At 52.7% G+C, this 10,536-nt stretch overlaps 1 long non-coding RNA gene across 4 annotated transcripts in view; it reads left to right on the plus strand.

The window, feature by feature from the left end:
• LOC123802621 (uncharacterized) overlaps positions 1-9,529 on the plus strand; it is a 32,115-nt gene extending 22,586 nt beyond the window's left edge. For all 4 annotated transcript variants that reach the window (XR_015725332.1, XR_006782588.2, XR_006782587.2 and 1 more), the window contains one exon: positions 103-9,529. This is a non-coding gene — a long non-coding RNA (uncharacterized LOC123802621). The remainder of the gene's footprint in view (positions 1-102) is intronic.
• The last annotated feature ends 1,007 nt before the right edge of the window (positions 9,530-10,536 follow it).

Genomic DNA, 10,536 nt, shown 5'->3' on the forward strand with positions numbered 1-10,536 from the left:
GTAGACGGGGAAAAGGTTCAGAGAGAGATCAGAATGTGAATCAGGGACAGGGTGGGACCAGAGTCTCTGGGCTCTGAGGCCAATGTTTTCTCCTCCGCATAGCACTGCCACCACGACCCCAGGCCCTGACCCTGCCTCTCTCTCCACCCGGCCCTGGATGCTATCGCTCTGTAGACAGAGGGCTCCCTGGAATCTCAGGAGGCAGCCAGGTGTGAACACTAAGCTTGGCGGTACAGGAGCCTAGCGATGTGTCCACAACCAGTCCCGGCTGGAGCTGTAGAGATGGGCCCGCTGGGAATGGACACAGGGCAGGCTGTGCCCCACCATGGACAAGCAGCCTACGACACACTAGAGCACACGGTGGACTTCGACTGGGGACCACAGTCAGCATTCACCACTGTAAGTGATCAAGATTAAATGAAATCATAGGGGTGGAGCCCTGATCTCATGGGATTCGTGTCCTCATATAAAGACAGACCGGAGAACTTGCCGGCTCTCTCCACCCCTAGAGGATACAGTGAGAAAGTGGGTATCTGCAAGCCGGGAAGAGGGCCCTTACCAGAAACCGGCCCTGCCAGGCCTTGTTCGGGGCAGGCAAAAACGTGAGGAAATAAACCGTGGCCAAGCCACGCCTTCTGCGGTATTTTGTTATGGAACCCCGAGCAGACCAAACACAGGGAAACTGGTTTGACTTTTAAAAGCTAGAGGAGGAAAAATACTAATAATAAAAATAAATAGAAGTTGGAGGAGAACCAGCTACATCTCGTGAGTACTGTTGTCTGCCTCGTCCAGGAAGCTGGGGGACCCTGGGACAGAGCCCATCCTTCCGCTCCACAGTGCAGCAGTGACTGGGCAGGGGGACCCCATCGGCCTCTAACCCCATAGCTGAGAACTTTGCAAGATTCAAAAGGATTTGGGGACCTGATCCTTAATGGCAAGGGTTATCAGTGTGTGGGACAGGGACGTTTCTGGGGGAGCACAAGAGATTTCAAAGGTGGGTGCCATCTTCCTGGAGAGGAGAAAAAGGGGTAGGGAGAGGGATGAGGAAGGGCTTCAGAGAACCCTAAGATCTGGACCCAAGCGGGTCTGGCCTCAAAGCCCATAGTGCTCCCTCAACCCCCCAAACCCTTTCTGAGAGCCTTGTGGGCCCCACTAAAGAGACTGGATTTGATGCCACAGGCCTGGGGTTTGACAGGAGAATTGCAGACAAGCAGGTTTCTGTGATAGTGTTGATGTTCCAGAAAGATCACTCTGCCGTTCGTGTTTACAGTAGACTGTAGGAGAGACTAGGGGTGTAGGACCAATTAAGAGGCAACAGGTGAAAAGTTGAAGGGCTTGGATAGGGTCACTGGCAACGGGGTAGAGAGGAGAAAAAAGAGTAGAGATCAGAAGGAAATGGAATTAGCAGAGCCAATTCCAGAATTCGTTGAACTCCATAGGAAGCATGGAGGAGATAAGGAGGGAGGAGGAGGGCAGAGCTGAAGGTGGTCCCTAGGTTGTGGCTTGGACTCTGGGTACCAATGGCAGGCACCACTCAGAAGGATGAGACACGGCATGGTGCAGGGCAGGGGAGGATGAGCTCAGCTCTAGAAGGACGAGTTTGAGGCCTCTGGGCAGTCAGAGGTGTCCCGAGGGCAGGAGCTGGAGCCCCCAGAGTGCGGGCTGGGGCCCCCAGCGCTGCGCACGTCTGCTGTCTTTAACAGCGTTCACTGGGGTTCCCGGGGGCCCTGCCCGTAGCAAGGGGTGATGTTGTGCAAGCTGACCGCCGTCCTAAGCACCTCTGCGCTCCAGGTGCGCCTGTGTCTGCCGCTTCCAAAGACCCGGGGAGGCGCCCCCTCCCTGTGCCTCTGGCTGCCCCAAGCCTGCCTGGTGCCTCCTGGTCCGGTGGCCGGAAGGAGGGAGGAATGAGGCCAACGCGGCGAGTCCTGGCAGCACAAGTTCTGCCTCTGTAGAAGCCTCTTCAGCACCTCCACGTGCAGTGAAGAGAGACTCTCCACACACAAATAGACTATTTCTGGAACTAGAGAAAGAGCAAAGTGGTGGGGTGTCAAGGATTAAAGGAGGGACAGGCCCGGTTACCAGCAGCCCCAAGGGCTGGAGAGCAGGCCGGCCAGGACCACGGAAGCAGCTCTGCTCCCTGTCAGGGGGGCCTCACCAGGGCCACTGCGGTCCTCCGATGGACTGCCTGAGAGGTGGTGAGCTCCCCGTCAGGCTGGGAGCCCAGGCGGGGCCTGGAGGGCAACCGTGAGAGAGACTGCAAAGGAGCTCCCAGCCTTCAAAAGAGGGCAGGACAAAATCTCTCGCCCCTTATTTTCCCAGATTGAATCATCCTATGAACCTCATTTCTCCAGAGGAGTTGGGAAGCAGTTTCTCCTTTTCACATGCATTGCCTTCCTCAGGATCCCTCCTTTCCTATCCCAGCCCCCCCCCCCCCCCGTGCTAATCAATAACGGCATTCATGTGCAGTTACCTGCAGGTGTCCCTGCAAGTGAGTCACTGCCAGGTGAGGCCTGCGGCTTAGTGGGTCCATAGGCCAGGGCTTCCAGAACCCTGGTGGGCGTAAGAATGATTGGGGATCGGATCCAGCTGGTCCAGGGCGGGGCCTCAGGTTCTGCATTTATAGCAAGCTCCCAGCTGCCACTGGTCCTGACAGGGGCCGCCCGTGCAGAAACAACACTGTAGCCGCGAGCAAGAGCCATCCAGATTCTACAACGGGAGTCGGTGGAGGGGTGGGGGGAATGCTAAGAAGGCTCCAGTGCAGGAATCTCAAAAGAATGAACTCTTCTTTCTAGAGCAGAACTAAGTCCATCCCTCCACTCTCCATCTTGGGGGCCTATCCCAGTCCCCCCTGCTTGAGAAGCATGAACCCGCTATAGGAAGATAGCTTCATCATGGCTTTGTGCCACCTCCCCCCAACCCCACCTGTCCCTGCTGAACTGCTTAGGCCTGAAGGGGTTCTTTATTCGATTCGTGGGGCGGCTGGGGCCCCATCTCCACCAGGGGCCAGCCCAGCCGGGACCCTAGACGGGAGCTTTCTTCCTCCCCACCCTCAGCTGGCTGCTAGCCACAAGGGCAGCACACTGCTGGGCCCCTCCCTGGGAACCAAGAGGCCTCAGCCTCTGATCCTTCCCCCTCTGGGCCTCTGTTTCCCCGTCTATAATGGGGGGGGGTGAATGAAGGCTCTCTTGGAGGCTCTGCACCTACCAATTCAGGCTTGTGGGGCTCAGAGCAGATGGGGATGGGGCCTTGCTGGAGAGGGGGCTAGAGGAAGGGCCTGGGCCGTCGGGGCAGGGCAGGCTGGCTCCGTTAGGGACGCACACGCCTTTGCAGGCTCTCTCTGCATTGAGGCTTCTCAGATATTTTTAGGAAGGTTGGCGCCTCTTGGGCTGTGATTCATTAATGCAGCTGACAGAGCTCAGCATCTTTTGAAATCACAGTAGAAAGCTGAGAAGGTTCCCCAGTGCTGCTGCGTGTGTGTTGAAGAGAGGAGGGGTCACGGTCCTGGTGTTTCTACCTGGAGCTGTGTGTCAGGGAACAGGGAGGGTAGAAGGCACAGGGGAGTCAAAGAAGGGCCTTGGTTTAGGGCAGCTCCCAGCCTAGAATGGGGAGAAAGCCAAGAAAACAAACGACAGGGGGCACCTGGGTGGCTGTTAAGCATCTGCCTTCAGCTCAGGTCATGATCCCAGGGTCCTGGGATTGAGCCTCCATCAGCTTCCCTGTTTAGTGCAGAGTCTCCTTCTCCCTCTGCCCTTCCACTCCACTCAGTGCGCGCTTGCTCTCTTTCTCTCTCTCTCTCAAATACATGAAATCTTAAAAAGGGGGGGGGGCACCTGGGTGGCTCATGGGTTAAGTGTCTGCCTTCGGCTCAGGTCATGATCCCAGGGTTCTGGGATCCAGCCCCAGGCTCCCTGCTCAGTGGGGAGCCTGCTTTTCCCTCTCCCTCTGCTTCCCCCCTCCCCGCCGCTTGTCCTCCCTCTTTCTCTCTCTGTCAAATGAATAAAATCTTGAAAAGAAAAGGAAGGGAAGGAAAAGGCAGGCATACAACAGTGAGCTTAGTGGGACATTGGGCGCAAACGCGGATGTGGGGGGAATGGAGGAAGAGTTCGCGCTGCAGGCCCATGAGTGGCTCCGGGTGGATCTCAATCTGTGAGGGGGCGCATGTTGGGAGTGGGCGGGGGTACCCCGGAGAGCGAGGAGCAGGCAGGAACACTGGCTGAGGCCCGGGGTGCTGGGCTGCGGAGAAGGAGAGGAGGCCACGGGGGGCCACAGGCCACCTTAGAAAGCTGGAACCATGTCCCGTAGGCAGGGGGTTTTAAGTACAGGAGATAAGCCATCAGATTTCTTGGCCACTTTGGGCACCTGGGTGGCTCAGTGGGTTAAGTGTCTGCCTTCGGCTCAGGTCATGATCTCAGGGTCCCAGGATTGAGCCCTGAATCAGGCTCCCGACTCCGTGGGGAGCCTGCTTCTTGTTTCTCTCTGACCCTCCTCCCTGCTTGTGCTCTGTCTCAAATAAATTTAAAAATAGTTTTTAAAGATTTCTGGGCCACTTTAGGGTAAATGTGGAGAACGGCTTCCAGGGGGAGACTCCAACTAGGCGTTCTCAGGTTTGCAAGGAAGAAAGGCGCTGTGAACCCGCCTGCCCAGGCACTTCCTAAGCTTTGCGGGTGTGGGAGGATGCTGGGCAGACTTCTAGGCAAACTGAAGTGAGTTCATGCTCATGTGAATGTGTGCTGGGAGTGTATCAAACTGTAGGGATGCATATCTGAGGATAGAAGTGGCAGGAGACAATTCTCTACGGATCTCAGGTTTCTGCCATCTTGCAAAGTGAGCGCCAATACCCTTTGCTCTGGATTTTTTTTTTTTTAAGATTTAGAGTTGGGGAGGGGCATAAGGGACAGGAAGAGAGAGAATCTCAAGCCGACTCCCTGCTGAGCACAGAGCCCCACGTGGGGCTCGATCCCACAACCCCGAGAGCATGACCCGAGCAACAACCAAGAGTCATACATTCAACCCACTGTGTCACCCAGGAGCCCCCCGTTTTATCTTTTCAAGGATATTGTAGAGCAAACAGTCTTGGTAGATGGAATTCACATCTCCCTCCTGAGCAAAGGCCAGGCGCACTTCGCGCTTACCGTAAGACGCAGGCACCCTGGGCTCAGAGTTCCTCCCTCTAGTGCAACGCACAGCACGTGGGGTGTCATTTGATCCTCTTCGCATCACCCTGTGGGCACTAGGGCTCAGAGAACTGGCACCGAAGTTCTGTGACTCTGGCGACTGTGATCACTGTGAGAAATAACCCATCCTGCCTCCCTGACTCTGGAAGCTTGTGTTTTCGGCCAGCATGCACAAACCCGGGACGGGCCAACCCACTAACCAGCTAGTAGAGAAAATCCCAGCCCTTCCATAATTGACGAGATGTTTGTAAATGCGTGTGTTTCAGCGAGTCTGGCTTTGACCACATCGGTATGGACGTGTGAGAATTAGAGGGCTGTGGTGTCTGAGGAAAGGGGTTCCAGAGCTTATATATACTGGGAAACCAGCTTTTGGGTGTTGGAGTCTATACAGGAAAATGAGGAGCATATATCTAATATGGGCTACCCCAGCTCTCCTCGTTGAGCCATAGGAAGGAGATGGAGAATTAGGAACATGGAGAGACAGATGTCCCCCCTCCACCTACCCACCTGCCACCTAGGCTTCTGGGGGCCCCCGAGGGAATACTGCGTCTCCCCTGGGACGGCTGCAGAAATACAGGAATAAGTCGTTGAGAAGGGGCCCCTGCTTTGTGGGATGGGTTCTTTCTCCCCACCCCATCTTAACCTCCCCGACCTCTACAAGCTCTATCCACACCTGGCCCACCCCGGTCAATTAAGTCAGACTCTGGGCCATAAGCCCCAGCACTGGTTTTTAAAAATCTCCCTGAGTATCTCTTCTCTAGCAGCAAAGCTTAAGAACCTCTCCTTTAAGGTGCCTATTATCTCTTTCCAGCAAAGAAAACAGAATAGGGCATTTACCAATTAACTCTCATATCATGTGGTTCCAACAGGAGCCTGAGTCCATCCCCACAGGATACCACTTCAGCCCCCCCTCCTGTTTCCAATTATTTTGTCTGCATCTCTCCACACATTTGGCCTGGTGAAGAGGGAGGTTGGGTGGAAAAAGAACACCTGAGGATGTACTGTTTCGAGCACAGCGCTGGGTGCTTTCCCAGCATTAACTTCTCTGCCCCCTCAAATACTGCCCGGTGGTGGGTGTTGTCATCCCCACTTGAGAGAGCCGAGGACCAGAGGAGCTCGGCAATGGGTCCAAGTTAATGCAGAGAAGGCAGCGCCCAGCCTGGCTTGGCGGGGAGGAGGGACAACACGCGAAGTGGGAAGAGCATCGTTGATGTCGGGAGGTACGGAGTACGCTATGGTTAAAATCTGCAAAAGCGCCAAGAAGGCTTTTCGGAGGGGAATTGGCAGGAGGAGGGTGGGTAAGTGTTTTGAGAGGTAGGCTAGCCGGAGCCCCAAACCTTGTAATGGAATGCGCCAGAAGCCCTCCAGGCTGTATCACAACCACATTTATATTCGTCTGCATCATCTAGAGATCAAACTACCCCCAATCCCATATCCGCAACCACCCCTGAAATCCATGGATGGGTCTCTGCTGGCAGCTCAGCCTCAACAGCCACGGAGGGGGCCTCGCAGGCCCACGATGGCCTCATTACCTTCTCTGGCTTCTCTCAACCCGTCTTATTAACATTCAGGCAGCTCCTCACACATTCATCGAAGGCCACAGAGGAGTTGAGATCTGATCTAGCCTGGCTGAGCCACATTAAAATCAATTAAAAATGAGAGATAAGCCCCTTCTTTCCGATTGGAAAAAATCCACGGGAGCAAGAGAAAGACACACACAGCCCATTGATCATCCAAGACTCTGCCTTCCTTGACTTGCTGGCTTGCTTGCTTTTCTTTCTTTTTTTTTTTTATCAGCTGCCGAGGAGCTGGCTGAGCAGGGGGGCAGCTCCCAGGCCGGATCTCGGCTGCCCGCACAACGTGCCTGCTATCCTGTGGCATTGCCCACCTGGCCAGCCTGGCAGTCTGACCACATTTGGAGGGAGCAGAGGTACCCAGGGGAGAGTGCAGAGCCTGGCCTTTGAGCCCCAGAGATCAGGCACAGACGCCCCTTTCACTCCCAGGCCCAGAAGGTAGACTTCAGGAAGACCATGGATTCCAGGCTGGCTCAGCTGTCTGTAGGGAACTGGGCAGGAGGAGGCTTCTTTCTTGTTTCTTCTTGGAGAATTTTTACCACTGTGATAATTCCTGTGAAGTTGCATTCCCTGATTTTCCAAGCAAAAGGGTGTGTGCGTGTCTGTGTGTGTGTGCGCGCGTGTTCACATGCGACGTGCTGGGGCCTGAGCCACAGAGCCTAGTACACCAGCGGGCACTGAGTAAACATTCGTCAGATGAATGGAAACAATGAGGCCACAATGCCTCTGCCACCCGCCAGCCATAAGCAATCAATCCAACAGCATTTGGGGCCAGTTTTGGAATATCCGATCTTATCAGCTGAGCTTTGTGCATTTAGTTCCTTAACTGGTGACCAAGTCTTCACTAGGTGCTGTAACACATTGAGAAAGTGTTCATATAGGCACACGTGGCCCCAGCACAGTGTCATGCCAGGATGGCAGGCTCCCTGGAGCAGGTGGCCTTGACCTTCATCTGTCGGCATGAGTGGCCTTGGTTAGGCAAGGCTGGAGGGGAGAGCGTAAATGATCTTAATTATCTGGGAAGGGAGTCTGGGCTTCCTCTGTGGGGGGGGCCTCCTGTTTATACCACAGGCAGCCCATCCACATGCAAATAACAATTTCATACTCTGACCCTAGAGTGTAGGTTTAATGAACAATGAGTGAGAGTGTCCAGATCCAGAGCCACTGGGGTTGTACGGGGTGTTCCAACATAGAGGCAGTGACTGGATTGGATTCAGAATACAATTCTTAGCAATTTATGAAGATACTCCAGTGCATAATTGTTTCAAGTAATTGGAGCACTTTGCAGCTCATTGGGTTAGGTGCTTAACCTGTAGTGTGAGCTGTTAAATTATAATCACAAAGGGTGAGGCCTCAGTAATGATGCCTTTGGACCAAGGATGTCTGCTGACTTACCCCCAAAAAACATACAGTGCATTTCTTTGTAGGATAGGGGGTTTTCTCTGCTTCTCACGGTGCAAGTGTGTGAAGATCTAGCAAGCTGGAAAGTGATTGTCTGTTAAGGGATTATTTGTTGTTGTGTGGTTCAGAGAAAACTATCATTGGCTGAGGGGCTCAGGCTTCCAGCCAGTGCAGGATGTTTCAAATGCTAGGCCAGTGGTAAAGAAGAACCACCTTAATCACCAGCTCTGAGACTGGGAGTCTGAGTGTGGGGTCCTTAAACCAACTCACTTTGTGACTTTGAAGCCCAGATCACTTTGTTCATTTCGTTTATTCGTTCAACAAATATTTACTGAGTGCTTTCTTTCGAGGCCTTTGGAAGGGGTAGTCTTAAAAATATTTAACCACTAGGATGGTACTGGAGAAGCACTCAGAATGAAGAACTGACCAATGAGAATGGACACTGTCTATAAACAGCCAACATTTTCTGATTCCCACAGGCTAGAACTCAGCCCTGGAGCTGATAGGAGGGGTCAGGGGGGCTCCCCAGATGAGATGCTTCTAAGCTGAATCTTGCAGGACAAGAGGAAGCAAGGAAGGAGGCAGGCATTTCGGGCATAAGTGGGGTGCAGGGCGGACATCACAGACAAAAAGTCAAAGCAAGAGAGATCCTGGGATTTCAGGAACCTTCCAGTAGCTGATGGAGGCTGGTGGGAAGTGGTGATGCTGGGAGGGACCAGACCTCGGAGGACCTTGCATGATTTAATAATACTTTAGGATTTAATTTTGCAAGTCGATTTGGAACAGTTGAAGGATTTCTGATCGGGGAGAAATAGGACAAAAGTGTTTTTAGGAAGATCAATGCCTATATTAACAGGTGAAAATAAGGGGACAGAGAGGTGACCAGAAACTCTCCAAGTGAGAGAAGATGAGCTAGGGTTTAGAAAAGAGTTGCTCTTATGTACACCCTCTGTTTATAGGGGTATAGGTCCTCCTAACGTCTGCCTTTGCAGGGCATTTTCAGCCTACGAACAAGAAGTGATGCTTTGGTTTATGTTACAGCCCAGGTCAACAGTCATGAACGCCATGGATGGGGGTGTAGGTGGGCTTTCCCTGATTACTACAGCCATTCATGTCCAAAGGACATATTTCCAACATATGTGTACTGTCCTGGACAGCTTGTTAATGACTCAGCTACCAATGAAAGAGGGGCCTCTTTGCTCCACATCAGGCGTTCTCAAACTTTTTGGTCTCTGGACCCCTATTTTATATTCTTAAAAATTATTGAAGGACCCATAAGAGCCTCTATGTAGATGGGTGACAGCTATCAATATTTACCATATTAGAAATTAAAGCTAAGAAATTTTTAAGTTGTGTATTTAAAAACAATAATGTATTATATGCTGGCATGTTTATTTTTGGGAAAATAACTCTATTTTCCAAAATAAAAATAACTAGTGACAAAGGTGGAATAGTCTTTAGTGTCTGGTGTGATAGGGAGATGATTCTATCTGCTTCTACATTCAATCTCCTGCAAAATGATGTACCACATGGATTCTGGAATATTCCACTTTATTAGAAAGAATGACAGTGAAAAAAGACAAAGAATGTCTTAGTACAGGTATGAAAATAGATTTTTAGCCCTGAATACCCTGAAAAAATGTCAGCACCTCAAGGGGGCCATGGCTCTAGACCTTGTCCTGACAGACCTGCCCTTTGGAAGGAACCAAACCAATCTTCTAGCTCCTCACTGTCTCCTGCAAGGGTGCCATCTGCTCCCCTAGACTGTGAGCTCTGATAGGGGCCGCGCCCAGAGGCCGGGGGTGGGCGGAACTATGTCCTTGAGACTGCTGGGCACTTCTCGGACAGAATGTCAGGGTCACACAGTGCCCCCACCCCCATGAAGTGTACTTGTCTGGGTCTCTCAGACCAGTTCAATCCCCAGATCATCCACGGTTGTATGACCTAGAACTCCTCCCAGGCACCCCGCTGCCCTTTACCCCCATGGCCATTCCATCGCAAGTACCCCCAATTCAACCATGGATATCTCTCAATCTGTCCACCTCACTCCGCGTTCATTAACACCAACCGCTAATGGTTCGAGACACCCCATCCCCTTCCTGGGCTCCTGCCTGGGCTCCTGCCAGAGCCCCCTCTACTACAATCTGCCCACCAGGTTCCAGGGGAACTAAAAGAACCTTTGAAAACACAAACCTGAACATTTTACTCATTTTTCTAAAAACCCCTCAGGGGCGTCCGTGGCCTTTAGGCTCAGTGGTGAATCCTTCAGCTGTAGAAGGCCCTTCCTGCCTTTCTAGGCCCACTTGGTGCCTCTCTCCCTCACCGCCCTCCAAACCCTCGGCCTCCCTGATATTCCTGTGCCTCTGGCTCCCTCCCAACCCAGGGTC

This window comes from Ursus americanus, chromosome 7 (assembly GCF_024610735.1).
Source record: "Ursus americanus isolate L20-20 chromosome 7, mUrsAme1.1.p, whole genome shotgun sequence".
Taxonomy (NCBI): domain Eukaryota; kingdom Metazoa; phylum Chordata; class Mammalia; order Carnivora; family Ursidae; genus Ursus; species Ursus americanus.